General features: G+C 36.0%; 1 protein-coding gene and 1 long non-coding RNA gene across 2 annotated transcripts in view; one reads left to right on the forward strand and one right to left on the reverse strand.

Annotated features, from left to right (window-relative positions):
- Positions 1-17,201, forward strand: part of LOC144967187 (uncharacterized) — an 84,189-nt gene extending 66,988 nt beyond the window's left edge. The window contains exon 3 of the long non-coding RNA XR_013644337.1: positions 17,080-17,201. This is a non-coding gene — a long non-coding RNA (uncharacterized LOC144967187). The remainder of the gene's footprint in view (positions 1-17,079) is intronic.
- The window catches only part of LOC144967183 (nitric oxide synthase-like), a 227,093-nt gene that overhangs the window by 138,472 nt on the left and 71,366 nt on the right, over positions 1-17,255 (reverse strand). The window lies entirely within an intron of this gene.

The raw sequence follows: 17,255 nt of genomic DNA on the forward strand, positions 1-17,255 counted from the left end.
TATTGTTGTCTTCCAGGCACGAAATGCGTTCTTGAATATTTCACGATGAATCGTAAGGCCTGATGTTTTCAGCAGTCTTTCTACTCTCCGACACTTCGTTTTAGCTTCTTTAACGTCCGACGTATACCACGGAGCATACTTGCGGTTGGTGACGGTCCTTGTTTGGAATGGCGCATGTTTGTCAAGCGTTTCGATGAGACAACTATTCCACTGGTCTGGAGAAATCATTGAATTTTTAGTAAGTTTTGTTTCTAAATCGCCTCTGATATTGTCCAAATGAATGCCTTTAATGTTTCTGGTTGATGTGGTGGTGGTTTCTTGGCATGGTTTTGAAACGTCAAGATTGAAAGAAATGAGGGAGTGGTCCGAAAAGGGAGATAATCGACGGTGGCGTTGGTTTTTTTGGAACTCTGAATTTTCTACAATTACCCAATCTAAAATATGACCAGCAGAGTGGGTTGGCGTTGTTACGATCTGGCACATGTTGTTCTCCGATAATGACTCGTGCAATTTAGCGGTGTCTGTGACGTTGTCGAAGTGAAAATTAAATATTATATATTGTTTGCATTTTTTTTCGCTTTGTGAGACTCTGTTCAATATACATTTTTTCCAGGACTTTATTAACGTAACGGAGTATATTGGTGTTTGTCACCAATTACTTCAATATATTATTTCGGGGTGAGCCTTATGCTTTGAATGCGACTTTTTGCTCAAGGCATAAGAGTGTATGGCTCTAGGCTCAGCGGTACGATGTCAAGTATTGCCAAAAAAATCAAGCAATTTTAAGCGCGGTAAGTGTCCGGATGGGTGAAATCGTCGTGGAAAATTCAGGCTAGATATTCTATATCCTTTACACACATTGGCCCAACGCGATTCATGAGTGAATTGAATTAGTACCTGGCTATAGGCTTTGATCGCATATTGAATGAGTTGTAGAAGCATGGCTTCTTACAGTGGTAGGAAGTCTAGTTTTGCATAAAAATATCACATTTTCACTTGAGATGCTTAAAAGAAAATTTCAAACACCATCAAGTCTCAAGTTAAAGAATTTTGAGGAAATGAAAAGAAAAGAAAATTAACAATTTCTTGGCTTTTTGGGGTTCAAACCTCAGGCTGCCTATCACACAACATACACACATACACACACACACACACACACACACACACATATATATATATATATATATATATATATATATATATATATATATATATATATATATACATCAATAAGAAAAAAGAACAACATAAAAACTGAAAACAATATTTTTTTTAAATTATTAGTTTCGTAACAAAGGAACGACGGTTCCGAAATAATTATACATAATGATATATCTGACAGAATAGGTTAATGGTCGTCAATGTTAAAAATCCAAACGTGGCGTCTCCTATCGATTTTAAAGTAGTAACATACCATCCATACACTCCTAACACCACTTCCCAGTTTCCCTCTATCTATGTCAATTGCTGTACTTTCACTTGAATTTGAGACCCGTCCTCTCATTACGGTATTATGTCGGGACATACTTGAATGTTAAAATTGAATTTTAAGCTTAAATTTTAAAATTTGAATTAAAATAAAAGCCTTCAGTGAAGAGGATGACTTTAATGACTTAAAATCTTTAAATAATCAAATTTCCGAAATTTGACAATTTTAACTATAAATGCAATTGTTTTGAAATATGCTACCAGTTCGACGCGATGGGTCGCATTTGTCAGCTATCTAAAAATCAACCCCAGGAACAAGAAAGGCAAAAAATTGATGTTTTGTATCTATTTAAAAATAGTAACAGTTTCGATGGTATTTTACAATGTGTCATCGGTCTTTGAAGGAATTCCTGGATATTGATTTTAAACTTTTCTTCAAGAAAATATTAATGCGATCGAAGTTTATTTACTTTAGTACAATTCTTTTTTAAAAGCTTAGAGAATGTGTCTTGACTGACTGCATAAGCAGTATTGCTGTTATCATCTGGAATTTTTTAAAAAAAGGATAATGGGCTGTAATTGTGGAATAGTATGAAAGATAATTTGATTTACAGATAAGTGAATTTTAAAAGCATTTTGTAAGGAAATATACATATATATATATACTCGCATATATATATATATTAGTGACCATTATCCATTATATGTGCTCAAAACGCTTTACTTGAGATCCAAAGACAAAAACAAATCATAACATTTATGACTAGATATCACCATTGTAAGGCATTAGTAACATTTCTTTTCGACAGAGTCAAACAAACCACTGTTACCGATCAGGTACATATTTTACACCCCAGTACAATGAGATATTTAGAGTAAGAGTCGTTTTCAAGCGGAATCAACTTTGCGCTGATGCCCATGGCGACGGGACTCGAACCAGGGAGATACACATGTGAAGGCGATTGTCATTCCACTAGACCACAAAATAGCACAGACCAAAAAAATGAGCTTTTCATAGCGCAATATCCACTAAATGTGTTCAAAGCGCTTTACAAGGTGTCCCTGGTCAACAGCAACATTTAACATCTAGGACGGGACATGACGCCTGTTAGGCGATATTACAAAGACAACGCTGTTAACGACCAGGTACTCTTTTTACACCTCAGTACGGTGAGAGAATGTGAGTAAAGATCCTTTTCCAAGGACTAAATTATGCGCCGAGCGTGAGGCTCGAACCCAGGACCTTCCGATTCGAAAGCGAGTGTCATACCACTAGACCACATAGCCGCACAAAAACAAGTGATAACGTTTCTTTTTTTTTTTCTAAAAATAAAACAATAACATATTTAAATAGATGAGAATTTACAAAGCAGATAATTACTTTATTTCAGTGCTCCATCTATACTGGAGTACTCTGGAAAAACACGTATTGAAAATTTTGGCCAGAAAACTCGTCCTTCAATACAAATCGTTAGTTTAAAATGACCCTCGTCTTGTCAAAATCTCTCAAACCTAGGACTTCACCGCGAGTAGATCAAGTAATTTTAACAATGCTTTGTGAGTTGTCCTCGTTTCAAACTATTGGGACCGCAGTATTTGGGTTGTTTCGGTGGTGCAATGTCTGGGTTTAACTCTCTCCTTACTGATCATTTTCAATATTTTCCCAAAATTGTTGGCTTACCCAGAAGACAAATTGATTTTTTAAGCTCAAAACAAGCTCTCAACAAAACAATTTTATGTTGTTATCAATTAAACAAAGATCATTCTTCAAAGTTTGTGATGTACAAAATAAATCTGAATAAGAAAAATATATAGATAGAACTAAGATGACGTCACACAGGCCTTTGTTATTGATTTTGCCATCCGCGTTTGTGAGTTGTTCTCACTAAACTTTATTAACCAGACTATAAAAGTTCATGGTTACACAGAGTTTGTGTGTTGGTCCGTTATACTTCCGGATAGCAATGTTGTGAACTCCTTGGCCAAGCGCATTCTATCTATATTGTGTCGTAACAAATGTGACGATTTTGCTGCAGGCGGTAAGGAGAGGGTTAAAAAGGGAAAAAAATACGCCCGTCGTCAGATTTGTCGCTTAGGCATTCCATAAAGGAATCTAGATAAGCCCATCAAACAAACGTCTAATGAATCACCCATGTTGTCCGAAGTGAGAATAATAAATACCTATTAATAATCTTGCCCGAGGACAAAAAAAAAACGAAAATGACTGAAGCGGGGTTAGAATCCCGGGGCCTTCCTGGTCACAATGCAATACTTAACCACTCACTACCTCCACACACACACACACACACACACGCGCGCGCGCGCGCGCGCACAAACACACACGGTCTGTCACGAGCAATGATGTACCAAACTGATAACGACTATAAAATAGCAAACTACTAAACACGAAACGTCTCCCCCGGATATCTGGATATAACGTGAAGTATTACCGCCTTGACTGGTTTTGTTATTAGCTGAAGAAGGTCTTTGAGCCCGAAACATTCCGATTTCAGTATTTCGTTTGTTTGGTTTTGTTTTGTTTGGGGGGGGGGGTTGGGGTTTTTAGGGGTTTTTTGTGTTGTTTTTTTTGTTTTTTTTTTTGAGGGGGGGGGGGGGGGGGGGGTTCGAAGCTGTTCTATTCATTTTTGTAATGTATTACGGTCTGAGTCTTCAGCTTCTGGCAGCTGTCCTGTCCTGATTTCAAATTATACTCCATCCACGATCCAAGTATCCTGCCCTTTTAAATGTTTTGAACATCTTTTAACGTTTCTCGAGCCGAGGATGGCATAATATAATACACGATTGCATAGTTTACAAAGATGATTTGATACTTATTTTTTTTCTCTAACTTGAATCCTATCTAATCAGAAGCACTTTTTATGTGACCCATCGCGCCAATATTTTATACGGTATTGAACAAGATGTCGATAAAAGTTAACATGGTCCCGTTGATGCCCATCAATTTATTTTTTTTTTTTTGTTTATTCATCTTAACAACGCCACTACCACATTATCTAATTCGTCTGTAGTGTTTCATTCATTCTGTTTTGTTGATAGGAGGGAAAACCTGAAACGTCAATTTTATCTGTTTTCGTATATTAAATTGAAGCTTACATTCAAATTCACATTGTTACATATTTGTTAAATATTTTCAATCTGGTTGAGGGGGGGGGGGCACATTAGGCGGCTGGTCTTAGTCAGTCCAACTGGCCTTTAGTCACCTAATTCCGAGGTCTGCGTAGATTTCATTATTTTGTTAATTGTTTCAGCATCTATTTTTAGCCTCTAAACAAACCCCAACAGTATACTGAATCGAGGCGATGGGTCACTTATTGGTTTCATTAGACGATAAATATCATATTACTTGTTTCTGCATTCAGAATTTTTTGTTTTGCATCTTTTAAGGAAAACGTAGCACTAATCTGCTAGAAGTTGTGAACTGTAAAAAGTATTAAACAAGAATTAATACAACAGCTTGGAAATAATAAAAAAAAATACAACAACAACAACAACAACAAAAAACAATAAAAACATAAATACATCAATAAAAAAATTTAAAAATTAGATCGACGGCTATGTGGTCTTGTGGCAAGACACTGGCTTTCGAATCAGACGGTCCTGGGTTCGAGCCTCGCTCAGCGCATACTTGAGTCCTTGAAAAAAGGCTCTTTACTCACATTCTCTCATCGTACTCAGGTCGTGTAGAATGAGTACCTATGTCTTTTTATCTACAGTCGATTTGGTTTTTTTTAGTAATGTACTTATATTTTCATTGCTTTGCTATGTGGTCTTGTGGTATGACACTCGCTTTCTGATCTGAAGGTCCTGGGTTCGAGCCTCGCTCGGCGCATAATTGAGTCCTTGGAAAAGGCTCTTTACTCACATTCTATGTTGTCTCTGTCCCAAAAATGTGTAATATCGCCTGGCAGGCGTCATGTCTAGTCCTACATGTTATGTGTTGCTGTTACCCCTTGTAACGCGCTTTGGGCACGTTTAGTGGATATTGCTCTATATAAAAGCTCAAGTTTATTACATTTTTGTTGTTGTTGTTGTTGGTTGAAGATAAATTTTTATCCCCACACGTTTTTGTCTTTGGAATGTTGTCCTTTTTTTAACGCTGTTAGATTCATTTTTGTTTTTGTTTTTTAATCTTTAAAAGCATATGTATTATTTCTGGAAACATCCGATCTCGTTTCCATCCACTTTCTCCTAAGCACCCTCTGGGCATTTTGCTCGGCGCATAGTTGAGTCCTTGGAGAAGGCTCTTTACTCACATTCTCTCACCGTACTCAGGTGTAGAATGAGTACTTGGTCGTTAACAGCGTTGTCTCTGTCCCAAAAATGTGTAATATCGCCTGAGAGGCGTCATGTCTAGTCCTACATGTTATGTGTTGCTGTTGAACAGGGACCCCTTGTGAAGCGCTTTGAGCACGTTTAGTGGATATTGCGCTACATTAAGGCTCAATTTTTTGTTGTTGTTGTTGTTGGTTGAAGATGGATTTTTGTCCCGTCACGTTTTTGCCTTTGGAATGTTCTTTTTTTTACTCTGTTATATGTGACCCTTCGTCTCAAAACGGTATTATGTCGGAACGAACAAGATGCTCAAAATGTGAATTTAATGTTAAAACTGGTCAAAAATATAAATTGTTGGCATCAGCACCCTAAAATATGGTATCCATTCTCCTCAATAAAACATACAAACTCAACACGAGTCTGATATTTATGGCTATAAATTCAATTTTCAACATCTTAACCATCCCGACTTAATACCGTTTTGAGGCGAAGGGTCACATATTCATTTTTGTTTGTTAATCTTTAAAAGCATAAGTATTATTTCTGGAAACATCCGATCTCGTTTCCATCTACTTTCTCCATAGCGCCCTCTGGGCATTTTGCTTTATGTTTACATTAAAATACTTGCAAATCGTTATTTTCCGCTCTATTTAATTAAGTTTTAAAGCATCTAAGTTGATTACCTTCAATTTCCCGACATTGTTTTGTTTGTTTTGTATAATTTTGTTCCATTGTTTTCTTTTCTCATTCTTCACAAGCACAAGACTTTCTATTCTTAACTATTATTCGTCCTGATATATTTCTTAGCTGTCTTTGAATGAAATTTACCAGTCTCTTGGGTCTACGAATCGCTATGTGGCGATACTATTGGATAAATAAATAGGCAGTGGATATTTGGTATAATAGGAATTGTGCAAGCAGAGAAATTTGTAGTGGTATTGGTAGTACATAGTAGTAGTAGTAGTAGTAGTAGTAGTAGTAGTAGTAGTAGTAGTAGTAGTAGTAGTAGTAGTAGTAGTTAGTAGTAGCAGTAGTAGTAGTAGTAGTGGTAGTAGTAGTAGTAGTAGTAGTAGTAGTAGTAGTAGTAGTAGTAGTAGTGGTAGTAGTAGTAGTAGTAGCAGTAGTAGTAGTAGTAGTAGTAGTAGTAGTAGTAGTAGTAGGAGGAGGAGGAGGAGGAGGAGGAGGAGGAGGAGGAGCGATATTAGCAACAGCCGCCGGAGCTGTTAGCATCTTTCGTCGTTGGATAGAAGGGACGGCCAAAGATTAGATGGGTTGGATAGGGTAAAGGACGATATGAAAGAACTGGGCCTAGAGCAGGGTGATGCTATGAACCGAGATGCATGGAGATGTGGCATTCATTATGGCAACCCTGCAAAATGAGGATAAGCTGAAAGAAGAAGAAGAAGAAGAAGATGATGATGATGATGATGAAGAAGAAGAAGAAGAAGAAGAAGAAGAAGAAGAAGAAGAAGAAGAAGAAGAAGAAGAAGAAGAAGAAGAAGAAGAAGAAGAAGAAGAAGAAGAAGAAAATGATGATGAATAATAATAAGAAGAAGTCGTTGGAGTAGTAGGGAGAGTCGCAGCAATAACTGTTAAACGTCTTAGCAGTACGTGATTAAAATAAACTTTTAAAAAAACGGTTTGATGAGTATTGAAATCCCTGTCATAACCGATGTAGCTCACGACATTGGCCCATGCTATAAACGAAGTATTTTACTAAAGATATAGATGACGAAAAGACAGGGATTTCAAAACGTCCTGTTATAGCCGGATATATCACTTGTTATATCCGGAGCTTTTATACAATTAATGTAAACCAAGATATTGATTTCATACATTGCATTTTTGTGTTTACAATCTGGTTTCCTAATTAGCTATAGACAGGAGTTCCTTCGCCATTTGTTTTTTTATTGATTTCCCTCTTGTATACACACCACTTGAATTAAGCATAACACTTCCTTTAGAATTTCAACGAGCAAACAAAATATAAAGGTATGATCAAATCGACTGAAATTTAACTGATACCCGTAATAGTCACCCACACTGCATCAATCTAATATCATTTGATAATAACAAGAGATGAAGTGAGTAGAAAAGTGCCAGAAGACAATAGAGAATTTTTTTTTTTAAAACTTCGCGGCAATGGGGGTTCGAACCTGCGACCTTACTGGTACGATAACTCCGCCTGGCCAAGAGGTTTTTGCTGTTTGTTTTGTTTGTTTGTTTGGTTTTTTTTGGTTCGTTTTTTTTTTTTTTTTTTTTTTGTACTTTTTTTTTTTGGGGGGGGGGGTAATTTTTAGTTTTGGGTTTGTTTTTGTTTTGTTCTTTTGTTTGTTTTTTGTTTTGTTTTTTGGTTTTATATGGTTTGTATTTGTTTATTTTTATATTTGTTTAGTTTTGTTTTGTTTTTGTTTTTTTGTATTTTGTTTTTTCTTTTTTTTTTCTTTTTTTTGTGGGGGAGGTGTGACGTCACTACTCCTGCTTCCTGCCGAGACAAACCAACACAGAATCGCCATCTTAAGTACTTACCCTGAGAATGACTCATAATTTTGACAAAGGCGAATAAAAATACATGGCTTTTTGGTTGTCAAAATGCAATTCCCTAATCAGTGTGTCAAAATGTGAGAAACACTCACAAATAACTGTGGGGCTGATTGCGGGCTGATTGCTGTGGGTGACAGGCAAACTTAAATTGAGCTTTTATATAGCGCAATATCCACCAAACGTGCTCAAAGCGCTTTACAAGGGGTTCCTGGCCAACAGCAACATGTAACATGTAGAACGAAACATGACACCTGTTAGGCGATATTACAATTTTGCCGACATGGGCAACGCTGTAAACTGCCAGGTACTCATTTTACACCTGAGTACGATGAGAGAATATGAGAAAAGAGCTGTTTCCAAGGATTCAAAAATGCGCCGAGCTAGGTTCGAACCCAGGACCTTCCAACCCGAAAGCGAGTGTCATAGCACAAGACCACTTAAGATGGTTATGATACCAACCCAATATCAGTTTAGTCATTTAAATATACACAAGGAAAATAGTAACCACTACCACTATATAATTGACATGGCAATAAAAACAGTGTTTTCATCATAAGAACTTCAATTACTGACTCGACAAAAAAAAAACAATTTCACCTTATCTACATATACTGCACAACAAATCAATTCTCGTTATCACTATCGCCTTTTACGTATCAATACAATATCATTTCCAATTCCCTCTTAAACACATCTGGTACACACCATAGCTTTCTTTAGAACTTGTTACCTGAACCAATCAGCCCGTAGCCATCGTTAACTTATAACCTGACACTAGAACCGTGGCCTTCGTAAAGTTATGGCCTGATACTGTCCAAAAAATGACGTCAAAATGCCAGTCTTTTGCCACAAAAGAAAACAAATCGTGAGTTGTATTCAATAGTTCAACCAATGAAATGACTTGTTTCCTTGAGCTCTACTAACGACAACTCACTAGGCGGTGCAAAAACCAAATAATGACGTCAAACTGCCAGTCCTGTTGGATTTCAGTATCAGGCTATAGATAGTATGCAGACGACGTCACTCAGGCCTTTGTTATTGTTTTTGCCATCCGCGTTTGTGAGTTGTTCTCACTAAACTGTATTAACCAGACTATAAAAGTTCATGGTTACACAGAGTTTGTGTGTTGGTCCGTTATACTTTCGGATGGCAATGTTGTGAACTCCTTGGCCAAGCGCATTCTATCTATAACATAACGATGGCTACGCTAGAACCCACTAGGACTTATAGTTTGACGTCATTTTGTTTTGTTTTGTTTGTGCAGCGTCTAGTGAGTTGTCGTTAGTAGAGCTCAATGAAACAAGTGATTCCATTGGTTGAACTATTGAGCACAACTCATGATTTGTTTTCCTTTGTGGCCAAAGACTTGTCTTTTGACGTCATTTTTTTGGTCATTGACAGGCTATGACTATGAGTATAGATAGAATGCGCTTGGTCAAGGAGTTCACAACATTGCCGTCCGGAAGTATAACGGACCAACACACAAAACTCTGTGTAACCATGAACTTTTATAGTCTGGTTAATACAGTTTAGCGAGAACAACTCACAAACGCGGATGGCAAAAAACAATAACAAAGGCCTGTGTGGCGTCATCTTCGTTCTATCAATACGATGGCTACGTTCAGCTCGACAAATTATGAGTATTTATCACAACATTGTAACATAAAGATGAGCAAATTGCATCGTGGCCCTGCGATACCATGCATTTTTCCTCCATTCCAATGTGTTAAAACTGTCAGTAATACTCAGGATCTGTGGGGCTAATATTATCTTTGTGTGACAAGCAAGTACTTCTGATGGCCATGGAAAATAGGCGAACGAGAAGAACATACACATATTCATTATCGCAAGGCATACCTGTTGATAGTTATAGATATGCACATAGATAAATAGATTGTTAGATTTATTGATTGATAGATGGATAATTAAGATAAATATATCGTTATATATATATAAATATATAGGTAGATATATATATATAGGTAGATAGAAAGATGAATAGAAAGGTAGATAGATAGATGGGTAGATAGATAGATAGACAGATAGACAGATAGATAGATAGATAGATAGATAGATAGATAGATAGATAGATAGATAGATAGATAGATAGATAGATAGATAGATAGATAGAGAAATATATAGATAGATAGATAGATAGATAGATAGATAGATAGATAGATAGATAGATAGATAGATAGATAGATAGATAGATAGATAGATAGAGGAAGAAAGAAAAAAGGATAGAAAGTTTGAGAGAGAGACACAGCGATTTATATATATATATATATATATATATATATATATATATAATATATATATATATATATATATATATGTATATATAAACATATATATGTGGTGGGGGGGAGGGAGAGAGGGAGAGAGAGATAAAAAATAAGAGAGAGAGAGAGAGAGAGAGAGAGAGAGAGAGAGAGAGAGAGAGAGAGAGAGAAAGACTAACACACTAACAATACGATGACAAACACAATCGCATGCTTAGTACGCAAAATAGAACTAATACAATTGTCACACTTCAAACACGCCCACACCGTCAATTGCTCACACATAAAACACACACACACACACACACACACACACACACACACACACACATTGTAAACAATGCAAGTGTTCTCAATATCTTCTATTGATTGTTTCCATTGACACACCGCTGTATTGATGCTGTGTGCTTGGGTAATTTACTCACAACATTCCGCCTGCCGGATCTAACGTATCAACCCACAAAACTCTGTGTAACCTTGACCTTTTATAGTCTGATTAACAGATAGATCAAAGGTGACGTCACTCCGGCCTTTGTTATTGTTTTTTTCCATCCGCGTTTATGAGTAATTCTCACTGGACTGTATTAACCAGACTATAAATGTTTAAGGTTTCACATAGTTTTGTGTGTTATACTTCCGGATGGCAATGTTGTGAGCTTAATGCAGTTTATTGAAAATTACTCATAAACGCGGATGGCAAAAATCAATAACAAAGACCAGAGCGACGTCATCTTCGTTCTATCTATACATTTAACTGTTTCCCTCCCAGGCAGGTTATCCAGCCAGAGCCAGGTCAAAACAAAGTAATCTCATTCCAAGACAAAGACAGAAAGCATGTTGGAAAACACACTCACACACACACATAATATATGTATATATATATATATATATATATATATATATATATATATATATATATATATATATATATATATATATATATAGTATGCGCTTGGCTAAGAAGCTCATAACATTGCCATCCGGAAGTAAAGCGAACCAACACACAAACTGTGTGTAACCATGAACTTTTATAGTCTAATTAATACAGTTTAGTGAGAATCACTCACAAACGCGGATGGCAAAATATACTAACAAAGGCTTGAGTGACGTCATCTTCGTTCTATATATATATGGGGATAGAAGACAAAGTAAGTGCCTTCCTGTCCACTATGGGAGGTCAGGAACCCCACCTTGGGTCTGACTCTTAAACAAGAAAGTGAGGAGACATTTTGAGTAGATCTGATGAGAGGGAGGATTTGAGAGGCATGATTGCCAATGTCAGCTCAGACCTAGCACTTGGTAGATTGATTTAGAAGACTAACAAATAGAGAAAACGTTGTTAACGTAAATATCTTTTGAAGATCAGAGGAAAGCGAGATGAATAAGAAAGATTTTTGTTGTTTTATTGTAACGAATGTGATGATCTTCTGTGTATCTTGAGAATTAAAAATGATATTGAGCACCTGCTGTGAAGTCCCAGGTTTGAAAGTGGGGTTGTTTTTTTTTCACGATGAGGGTCATTTTAATCGAAACGATATTCGAAGGACAATTTTTCTGGTCAAAATTTGAAATACGGCGTTTTGGAGTTTGTTTGTTATGTTTTTGTTGTTTGTTTGTTTGTTTTTGTTTTGTTTTGTTTGGGGGTTTGGATTTTTTTTTTTTTGGTGGTTGTTGTTTTTCTTTGTTTGATTTTATTATTTTTTTTTGGGGGGGGGGGTTTGGAGGGAGGTTATTTTTTGGTTTTTATTTTGTTGTATTTTGTTGTTGTTTTTTTTATTTTAGTTCTGCTACATACATACTTGCTTCTAAATTAGCCGTTGCATCTATTTCAAACGGAATCCCAAAGTATGCTGCCCACTAATTCAGGAACTAAGTAAGTCGAAGTCGCCATGCCAACGAGATTGCCAGAGAAGACTGAAATTGAGAAGTCTAAATCTTGACTATGCATAGATGTGGAATATTAAAAGGTCAACAACGATGATGATGGTATTTTAATTCCAGTCATAACAAAGCATTGTGTTTCCGTGTAAGGTTGGGTGAATACTTCATCATTATATTGAAAGTCATTATCGGAATGTCATCGTGACCTTTTTACATGACATTTAATAATATATATTTACAAAAAGCAATGAACAAAAGTAAAAAAATACCAAACAAGGAACGTTTCGAGCTCAAAATCCTTCTTCAGCCAACAACAAAAACAATAAATACATAAATACATTACTATAAACACCTGATAGACAGCAGACAAGTTTTGTAGCAGGCGGATGTTGTGAGTATTATACCTAAACGCATAGCATCAACATCACACATACACACACACCTATATATGTGTGTGTGTATATATTTAATATATATATATATATATATATATATATATATATATATATATATATATATATATATATCAGGTGGTCACACAAAAAAATGCGCCGCTGTTTGTTTCTTTCTGCTGTAAAAAGTTAAGATATTGTTTCCGAATTTTCACTACTATTCGAACTATTCTTGTTTTTTTTAATAGAATTTTAAAATATCCAAAAAAAATTCGGATGAAGAGTTTCTATAAAATCTTGTGACACCACCTCGAATTGGGATATCGGCGAACAGCTGACGCAAATTATTGTGTCATTTGCGCGTTGTAATTCTTGAAAAAAGACACTTTCTAATAAGCCTGGAAAACTGTGTGCAAATCCAGTTAAATATCGGTCAAAACCAATTTTGAATCATTCTGCACTGTTTCAATCATTGAAGAAAGGGAACTGCCTTAAGCAAAAGAGAAGAATTACGATGAAAATAATTTTTACTGGGAAATGATTAATGTATTTTCTCAAAATGGCAACAAAGGTTAAGATCATCATTTACTCTATGCAATGTTGCGTCATTTTTCTCTGATAAAATTCCTGAACACCGTTTTCGAAAATCGCTGTCTTATTTTTGTTTCTCAATTCATATTCATAAAACTTTGACAGTCGACAATAAGGGGATCTGTTTTATTTGTATTTTGAATTGGAAAGAAATCTATAAGATACAAGTCGATAAAGGTACATAGATGGATATATAGATAGATAGATAGATAGATAGATAGATAGATAGATAGATAGATAGATAGATGGATATATAGATAGATAGATAGATAGATAGATAGATAGATAGATAGATAGATAGATAGAAGATAGATGGATATATAGATAGATAGATAGATAGATAGATAGATAGATAGATAGATAGATAGATAGATAGATAGATAGATAGATGGGAGGATAGATGGATGGATAGATTGATGGATGGAAAGATAGATAGATAGATAGATAGATAGATAGATAGATAGATAGATAGATAGATAGATAGATGGATAGATAGATAGATAGATAGATAGATAGATAGATAGATAGATAGATAGATAGATAAGGTAGATAAAAATCGATATATAAAGATAGAGAAGTGAGGAATAGAGAGAAAGAGAAAGAGAGTGAAAGAGAGAAATAGATTCAGAGAGAGAGAGGGGGGGGGGGGGGGGGGGGAGGGAAGTAAGGAGGACAAACAAATAGTGTATGACTGTGAGAGAGAGGGGGGATTAGTATAAGAAGAAAGAAAATAAAAGTACTTCAGGGTGTCTCAATTGAACTGTTGTCCAGCAGTCTGCTATGCCCCTTGGATCAGTTTCTTCATTTCGTTTCGCTTTATTTGCCGACGATTTAATTTTGTGTGACTTGTTTCCGGAACCCGAGTTTGGCCATGAAGGCTCCTGGTAATAAAAGAACATGAACGCCTGCGATGGAGGTAGAAATCGAAATAGTGGGTGGACTGACGAATGGTGGTGTCCTGTGACCGCTGTTAAAGCAACTAAGCCGGTGAAGGAAGGAGAGATGGAAGGGGCGTATACTACCTATAGATAGATAGATAGATAGATAGATAGATAGATAGATAGATAGATAGATAGATAGATAGATAGATAAGATAGATAGATAGATAGATGAAGAAGATAGATAGATAGAAGAAGAAGATAGAAGATAGAAGAAGAAGAAGAAGAAGAAAGAAGAAGAAGAAGAAGAGAAGAAGATAAGAAGAAGAAGAAGAAGAAGAAAAGAAGAAGAAGAAGAAGAAGAAGAAAGAAGAAGAAGAAGAAGAAGAAGAAGAAGAAGAAGAAAGAAGAAGAAGAAGAAGAAGAAGAAAGAAGAAGAAGAAGAAGAAGAAGAAGAAGAAGAAGAAGAAGAAGAAGAAGAAGAAGAAGAAGAAGAAGAAGAGAAGAAGAAGAAGAAGAAGAAGAAGAAGAAGAAGAAAAGAAGAAGAAGAAGAAGAAGAAGAAGAAGAAGAAGAAGAAGAAGAAGAAGAAGAGAAGAAGAAGAAGAAGAAAAGAAGAAGAAGAAGAAGAAGAAGAAGAAGAAGAAGAAGAAGAAGAAGAAGAAGAAGAGAAGAAGAAGAAGAAGAAGAAGAAGAAGAAAAGAAGAAGAGAAGAAGAAAAGAAGAAAAAGAAGAAGAAGAAAAAGAAGAAAAAGAAGAAGAAGAAGAAGAAAAAGAAGAAGAAGATGAAGAAGAAGAAGAAGAAAAGGAAGAAGAAACAAGAGGAGGAGGAAGAGGAGGAGAAGGACGAGCTTTTTTTCAAAGTAGATATGACATTAATATAAATAGAGGAATTAATAGATTAATATCGTAATTATTATGCACGCGATGGAGCCTTTATCTAGTCCGGGTATGAAAACCCAGTTCGATTTTACCAAGCTATTTCGGTCCCTTGGAGTTCTAATAATTTCATAATAGTAGCCATTAATTTTGGCCCGTTTTGGAATGCAAATATCCGGGAGTTGTCTTTTGTCTTTGGTAATGACACGCTGCCGATGTCTACATAGCTTTCAGGTGGAATCTGACAGTTCTATTGATCTGGAAATATATTTTCACCTGCATATGTGTTATATTTTTTTGAGCCTTTATATAGCGCAATATCCACTTAACGTGCTCAAAGCGCTTTACAAGGGGTCCCTGGTCAACAGCAACATTTAACATGTAGAACGAGACATGACGCCTGTTAGGCGATATTACAATTTTTCGGACAAAGACAACGCTGTTAACGGCCAGGTACTCATTTTACACCTGAGTACGGTGAGAGAATGTGAGTAAAGAGTCTTTTCCAAGGACTCAACTATGCGTCGAGCGAGGCTCGAACCCAGGACCTTCCGATCCGAAAACGAGTGTCATACCACTAGACCACATAGCCGCACATATTATTTGATATAATATGTGATCCTACGCCTCGAAGCGGTATTAAGTCGGGATTTGGAAAACGAAGAAAACGGTTTTAAAGTGGAAATGGTCAAAATGATCAAATTTGAGTTTTTGGTTGTTTCAGAAACTACAAATATTTTCCCACATGAAAACATAATAATTCAACATAAACATTGACGATAAGTTAAATAAATTTCAAGTTAAAAAAATACAACTATCAGTGAAACATTCAAAACGAGAGTTGACTTTCTCTCAGATAGCCACCCTTTCAAGGCTTAGTAAGACTGAGTCTTTTCCTCAGCCCAATAGCGTGTAACATACCACGCGTCTTTATCTATCTCAGGGAAAGGATGACTGTTTCCACAATTTCATGGTTCAACCAATAATGAACTTTAAAAACTGTAAACAAGTCAAGATTTCCCTGACAACCTTACAAATGAATGATTCTGATTGGTCAACGGTCATCACATGCGCCTATCGGCCATTAAAATCCCGGCGATGGGTCATGACGTCAGCATGCGTGTGTTACATATGTGTGTGTTTGTGCATTTTGATACACACCACGTGCTATTATTTCTTTGTCTAGCTGCATTGGTAAGGTGGGGCGATTACACACTCGGGGTAATTCCACACCCACATTCATTATATCTACTTCAAGCTTTTACAAGCCATTGAAGGTAAGTGCAAAACTCATTGTTTTCAAATATTGCAAAATATTGTTAAATTTTCTTCAACTTTGAAGCACAAGCTAGAAATGCTTAATCATTCATCGGACATGTAAAATTACCACCAAACCTGTTCTAGATGCCTTAAGTAAAAGTGTGCCCATTTAGATTATAAATGTCAGGGAAATTTCACACCCTACAGGTTTCGAATTTCTAGTGCCTTTTTTTGTGTGATAATATTTAATCAAAATCCTATGTCAATATTTTATTTTACAACGAGAGACCCCAGCTAAATTCCACACACCCTACAGATTTCGAATTTCTAGTGACATTTTTGTGTGATAATATTTAATCAAAATCCTATGTCAATGGTTTTATTTTACAAATAAAGACCCCAGCTATCATTTCAAGTAAATCGTTATATCCTTATCCAATTTTTTTTTTTTTTTTGTTTTTTTTTTTTTTGGTTTACTTTTGTTTTTCTTAGAAAATCACATCATCCAAAATTCTTGGAAGTGTGTAGCCTATTAATCCTGTTTGAATAATAGGCCGTATTGTGGGCCTGCATTATGTTACTTATGTCTGCCCATGCTTTAAAGCCGAATCTAGAAGGGATTTATGTTCACGTTTTTCTCCTTTTTCTATAGAGATTGGCTAATCAGGGTGATGAATTACACGAAAATTACACGGTGTCGTATGACCATGCAGATATGGTGAAAGCGGTCGATTTCGTTACATCTGGAGGGATGGACTGCAAATTATGTGCTGCCAAATTATACAACCTAAACTGGCGAACAGTCCGTGATTCAGCAGAATGGGAGAA

The sequence above is a fragment of the Berghia stephanieae genome, chromosome 3 (assembly GCF_034508935.2).
Source record: "Berghia stephanieae isolate SIO BIC M18660-M18661 chromosome 3, UCSD_Bste_1.3, whole genome shotgun sequence".
NCBI classification, from domain to species: Eukaryota; Metazoa; Mollusca; class Gastropoda; order Nudibranchia; family Aeolidiidae; genus Berghia; species Berghia stephanieae.